A 6,939-nucleotide genomic window follows, 5' to 3' on the forward strand; every position below is an offset into this window, starting at 1 on the left:
AAGCTGTGTATGGATATGTGCTCATCTTTTGATTTAGTTATACATTGGTAATTGATTCTATGGGGAAAACAGTTTGACGCCAATGATGATCTTAGTCATCATTAGTGTGGCGCAATATGTCTCTATATAACAACATTAAAAGTCGCAGGCTCCTATAACAAAATAATTTTATTACGCTTCTGCGAGATGAAGAAAGGATGGAAAACGCTTCGACAAAGAAGGAGCAATGGATGAAAAGGCGCGGCCTCCGTCTAACTTAAGAATTGCAACGTGCTATAAAAGCAGAAAATTTTGATTTTAAACATTGCAATGAAGACAAAAAGGTAGAAATACCCTGATATAAAAATATTGACGTAGGAACCGTTATTATTAACAGTACAAACACTGCAATATAGACTTAAATAATAAGAACAAATTACGATTATAATGATAAGAATTCATAATTAACAACAATAATAAATAACAATAACAATGAAAAAAGTATTTACATATTTATAATGGTGATTAATAATAAAAATAGCAGTATAAATGATGATAGCAGTTGTAATTGAAATAGTATGATCCATAAAGTGCAAAGATTTCATATATTTCAAAAATACATAGCCAATTATGAAAGAAGAAAGAATGTGAAAAATAAATTTAAAATTATGCTTTCAAAAATTTATTATTAGTTTTTCACTGAATCATTTGTGATTATGCAGAAGAATCTAATTTGACTGTATCTAATTTCTTTTTTTCATGCAACAATGACGTCCTTTATATTTGGTCACCATACTTCAGATAATACTCCAACCGGGTAAGATTATGTTTAGTCACTAACCCTTACCGTAAATGTAACCTCAAACCCTACTGCAGCCCTAACTGAAAATTCTAACCGTGTGTGTTTTATTTTTTTAATGAAATAAACCAAGAGTAAGTGTGGCAGCGTTACAAGTCAAAACATCAAGAAAGGAGATTATCAAACAGGAAGTCCACCCTGATAATTAGCTGGTACACTCATAAAAGCCGGAAAATAAGCGAAACAAATTAGGGAGAGCTTGAGCAATATCCGATTGAAATAGGAAAAAAACGTATCTTTTAAGTTGTCACCAGTAATACACAAATAAGCAACACTGTGGCATATTGATTGATTGATTGATTTTATTAATTTCATATGACAATTGTTTACACAATAAAGAATATAGTTGACAAAGTAAGATCAAAATTATGAAATGAAACAGGAAGCCAAACTACAACATTCCTGAAGCATATACTAATACTCGCTATTCTGTATAGTTAGTCCAACTAAATCGCTAATTAACACATGCATATGGTGCTATTTAAAAGGTTTGGTGAACTTATTTGAATTGTCTTTGCAAATACAAAATAGGAAGAATTAAAGGCGATTTTATAGAGAGTTACAAGAGGTAATAACGTTAAATATAAAAGGTAATCTTCTGCTTTATGATGGAAAATACAATTGCATACATCTAAACTTACAGGGAACCTTCTGATAAATGAGATTAGTGGTATATCAGTGAAATAAATATAGTAAAAGTGTTTTAAAGCTTAACAAAATTACGAAAAAATAAAAAAAAACATAAATTTAATTTGATTTTCAAGGATTCATTGCTTAATTTGTTTATATATGCTTTGCTGGTCGAAGCAATCGATCTATCCTACTGCACGGCAAAAATCCGATTGACTGGATGACTTAGTTCTGTCGCAAAGCAGTTCACTAACCAGAAGTCGAGATAACCTTTGATTCTAGTATAATGAACATCATTTATTCTCAATATATTTAGTGACATTTCAGACCAAGCCTTGCTTAAATTGGCTCGACATATCAAGTGGACGGACTTCATAGATATTGGCAAAAAGCTTGGCTTCAGACGGAATGAGCTTGAGAACATCAAACACAAGACAATGCAGAATCGCAAAGACGCTAACATCCAAATGCTCTGCATGTGGAAGGCATCTCAAAGATCGGATCCTAAAGCGACGGAGACGATGACGCGCATTTGGGAAACTGTCTCCTTGGCATCTACGGCAGCCGCTGAGAATGCAGGCAATTGTTCTTCTCCATTGTTAATAGATAATAGCTCTATTACTAGTATATATTGTACATCATATAATTGGTAATTCTAATAAATGTAGACACGAACAGACATCTTAACTTAACTTTGTCTTCAATGGAATTGAACGATTACATGTTTAGTAGTCATAGAAATGATTTTGAAGCTCTGGGTTGACTATTAGGGCTGAAAATGTCGTTCATATCAGTCATTTTGATGTTTCAAAAAACCTATCTCACGAGATAAGACGAGATAAGGTGGAGTCATCTTTATACTCACTAAGACATAGGGTATAGGAGAAAACTTATGTGGTATACACACAACTTAAAGCTGAAGCCTCAACTGTCATGACTGCTATGACTGTCATGACGCACATGCTGTTTAATATTTATATATTTTACTCTCAGACGAAAGCTTGTGTATGATCTCTTCAGCGACTCCTGATGAAATAACCACACCAAGCGAGCCTATAGAGCCTGAAAATATGGATATCATTGAAACATCAGATACAGGTAGATAACAGAATGATAACATCATATGATTGGGACAATGCTAGCATTATACACATACCGTTTGTTTAAAGGCCATTCTAACCAAAACGGGCTAAAAAATGTAAAAAGGACATGTAGAATAATTTTTGACGGAGATTCCGAACATGAAAAAGATTTTTCTTAGAAATCATCAACAATTCTGGAATCTAGCTTTAAAAATGACGACTCAGAACGCCCAGAAAAAAAGCCCAGACAGCTGTATTGCGCAAAAGCATATGACGTCACTGCAGGAGCCTCTCCAGTGAAAAAGAGTGTGATTTAGGCATTAAAATGTCTTAAAAAAAATAATATGCTCTTCATAATCTTAATACGTTTCTAGCAATTTCGTCATTCCTAATTATGAATTACAATGAGATTGTAAGACCCTTAGTTGTAGGACATATCGAACATGCCCGCAATGACAAATGCGTCATCAAGCCACATAACCGTATTACCTTCTCTTCGAGGAGCGTAGCCCAGCAAGCGTGAGATCTGTGAAAAATGGATGGTTATTATCATTTTTTGGTCAATTTATATTTTTTTGAAAAATTAGAGGCTGGAATATTAATAAGTAGAGGTGTATTCATGTTTTGAAAGGCTATGTTAGTTGGGTTAGAGTTGCCCTTTAACACAATTCTAGTTGGCATGATAAATATCAAAATATAAAAAATATCAATAACAAATATCAAATTTAGAGATTAGAAAATTGATGCACTTCTTAGATGATTTTTTTTCATGGTTTGATTTTGATGAAGAGCGCGAGGAAAACAATGATGACCTTGACCAATGTGGGGGTACACCAAACACAGAAGAGCTGTGCCGCGTCGCTCTATCAGTGAAAAGTCTGCCATTAGCATGTTCACTTGGGAAAGCCCTCCGTGTTAATGATGACCTCATTGTTGGATTCATCGATCTACCCAGTTCGTCACTACTCTATAAGATCGCACGACAGCTCGTAGACAGTTGGTGGAATGGTTTGAAAAAGGAAGAAAAAGAACATAAGCTTGCTAAGCTTCTCTCGGAGTTTAACATCCAAGATGTCAAAACAGGTTCGTTGGAACTACAACGCTGAGTTCAATCATAATCGTGTTGATAAGGAAATATCATTTTTACCCTTTTAAAGAAAGTTTCAACTTCATAGTTTAATTTTATTTATTTTTCACATTCCATTTTCCCCATTTATTTGCGTCAAATCATAAAGATGTACAGATGTACAGAAGTTTTTTTAGTAGGTAAAGATTTGTATTAACATGTATGTACAAATCAAGGACAATGTTTTTGGTTTCTTTACTTGTCCCTATATTCATCAATGTTTTATATGTTTTCCTTCTTCATTATTTCAGACGGCGTCAATGTCCTCATTCATCACCATCATTATGCTATATCCATTAACTAAACCTTGACTTAACCATTTTTCAGTGTCCACAGGTCTTGACGACATCTCAAAAGCCATTGGATCCAAAACAGACCTACTAGACTTGTGTCATCGGCTGAGTGTGAAACCTTCTGACGTCTTGCAGATCATCAGCACATCTTTGACCTTGCCGCCTCACATGATTGGCCGTAGTGCTTTGAAGCTGCTTAAAGAGTGGGTACATCAAGGTGGGACTAGGGAGAGGCTTCTGAAAGTTGCTCAGGCTTTCCGCTTCAACGACGCAGCAATCAAGATAGCAGAAGGTAATGCCATTTCACAACTCCACAATGTTTCATATTACACTGACTGGTGTAAGCCTACTTGATCAGTTAGGGAAAACGTATCAAAGATTCATGTTTACTTACGATTGCCTGACTATAGGAGAAACCAACATGCTCCCTTTAAAAAAAAATCATAAATTTGGTGGGAGCTTGTGCACTTGTAACTTTTTTTTCAAGAAATAGTAATCATCAACCGTGTTGCTAGATGAACACGAAATTGAAAGGAAACAATCCGTTTACCAGTTAACTTTCAGAACTTAGAATCACGTTATGCCACTAAATATTACACGCTTGTTTCCCAATCGCTTTACAGTAAAAACACTCAAAAGGACTGCTTTTGAAAAAGCTATGAACAAATTTTTTTTTTTAAAGTATTTTTTAACATAAATAAACTGCAGTTTTATTTTTTGTCATGTTCATATGGCGATTATCGATGGCTTTTTACCTTCTTATCCTTCTAAGGCATGAAATGCCAACCAAGCTATATGCCTTTCATCTCGCATGGCATCATCGATCACAAGGGTGGAGAACTGACCCTCGATGAACTTGGTATTGCCGTATCTATCCCTGAAGGAGCTATACCAAAAGGGATGAGATCAGTCGTGACTCTTCGCGTTCCAACCCATGATACTCCTAGGATTCCTGTTCGGAAGGGTGAGGTAGTCATCACTCCAGTCATAGAAGGTTCTCTGACACAACAACTGCTCAAGCCTGCAACAGTGGTACTACCACACTGTATCATTCGCCATGAACGTAAAGACGACCCTTCTGTTATATTGTACACAAAAACAGAACCAGGTACATATAATATTTGTTCTTGTTCTGTTAACAAAAATACACCATCACTTGAAATGTAAAACAATTTGACAAATGAGGAGAATAACTGATTTCAAATCACATATAAAATATTCTTCTCGTCATGAGAATCCATTTTGAGAATGATAAACTGATGAGAGATATTATTTAATAACTACTCAATAATAAACAAAAAGAATACCATTATGTCATATGAATCAACTCGCTGAAAAACAATTGAATCAAGTCAAATCAGAACATGATCATGAGCTGAGTCGAAATTAATTCTCACTCGACTAATAGTCATTGTTTTATAAGCCTATGTAATCAGGAAGTAAGATAATTTAATCTACATTTTTTCTTAATTTTTCTTAATTCAAAGGAAAATTCGGTCGCATGAAGCTGACACCGCCCGCGTCACACATTTTGAAAGATAAGATCAAGTTTCATACACGTCATCTTCAAGTCTGGGCTCTGTCATCGACCGATCTTCAAGGACTCCAGTTGAGATGTGCAGTCTTCCAGCCTGTCTCCATGAGCCCTGCAGAGAAATCAACTCTACATGTGTACATACTTCACCCATACAGGAACTTCATAGAGGTAGTTATATCATATAATCTATATCCATCTTTAGCGGACACCATTCAATAATCTGATAATTAAAAGGTGATCTTTCGAGCTATTTAAGTTATGGAAGGCCTATGGTAACACTTTAACATTCACCGAGCAACGTCAGCTTAGAATTTCTTTCAGATTAAAATTTTCAGGGCATAATCTTTAAAAAAGCAAGGAAGGAAAGGGAGAGGAAGTGATGAGTCTTTGGGAGGGAACAAAGTTAGGAGGGAGAATGAGTGGGAAAGAAAGTAGGAGGAGGGATGGGACAGATAACAAAAAACGGCGGGAAAGAGGGAAGGATATGGGGTTAAGGGAAGTAAGAAGGATGTGTGAGGAAGGGTAGGTCCATGGTTCGAGGGATGTACGGATGGAGAAGTTAAATACAACCATGAGGAATGAGATGGGATTAAAGCAAAGATAGAAAAGTTTGAAGATGAGGGGGGGGGGGTGGAGTAGAGTAGAGGGAAGGGGTGTTACGCTAAATATTCAGGTTTAGTGCAGTGCATTAAGCTACTTGATCACGTGGATATTAGAAAATTAAACCATAAATGTGAAACAGGTATGTCACATATTTTGGGACCGAACTATTCATTAATAATACTAATCTTTTGACTGGGTTTTTATGATTTTATTTCTACCATTCAATCGTTAAATAAAAACAAATCTAAATGAGATGTATATATACGTGTAAATAAAGGTTATTGATAGGCCTTTTTTAAGGCCGCCAAAGATGACGTTAATCATCTGCATGAAATTTATTCATTTTGCAATATCTGGATTTGAGTTTTATTTGTCCAATTCCAGGATATAACTAGGAAGGAAAAGAGTTCTTCTGTGCCCTACTGCCAAGTCCCGAAGGAACTCAGATTCTCTATAGAGTCAACAGCAAAGGATCTAAAGATTTTGTTCCACGACGGGACAAAAAGTAGCCAAAGAATGGTAAATATGCACGATTTTTACCCCCCCCCCCACTCACTGTTATTAAGGGTACGCGTATGCATGTTCCCTCTCTTTGAAAATGAAAACACCCCCATAAGTCCGTGTGTGTAAAGTCAATACGGGCCGATTTTTGTGTGTGTGTGTATGATGAGCCGGACTTCGTTGCATGAAAAGTACCCCTTTACCGGAGATTTTGGGAACATGAATGCGGGCCGTCCATTCCAGGAGTGAAACATCAGCATTTCGTATAAAAAACGAACGCGGACTATAGCACTCAGATTACGTGTAGTGTGTGGAATCTGTTGATCATT

Source organism: Strongylocentrotus purpuratus, unplaced genomic scaffold (assembly GCF_000002235.5).
Source record: "Strongylocentrotus purpuratus isolate Spur 01 unplaced genomic scaffold, Spur_5.0 spur5_scaffold_16, whole genome shotgun sequence".
NCBI lineage: Eukaryota > Metazoa > Echinodermata > Echinoidea > Camarodonta > Strongylocentrotidae > Strongylocentrotus > Strongylocentrotus purpuratus.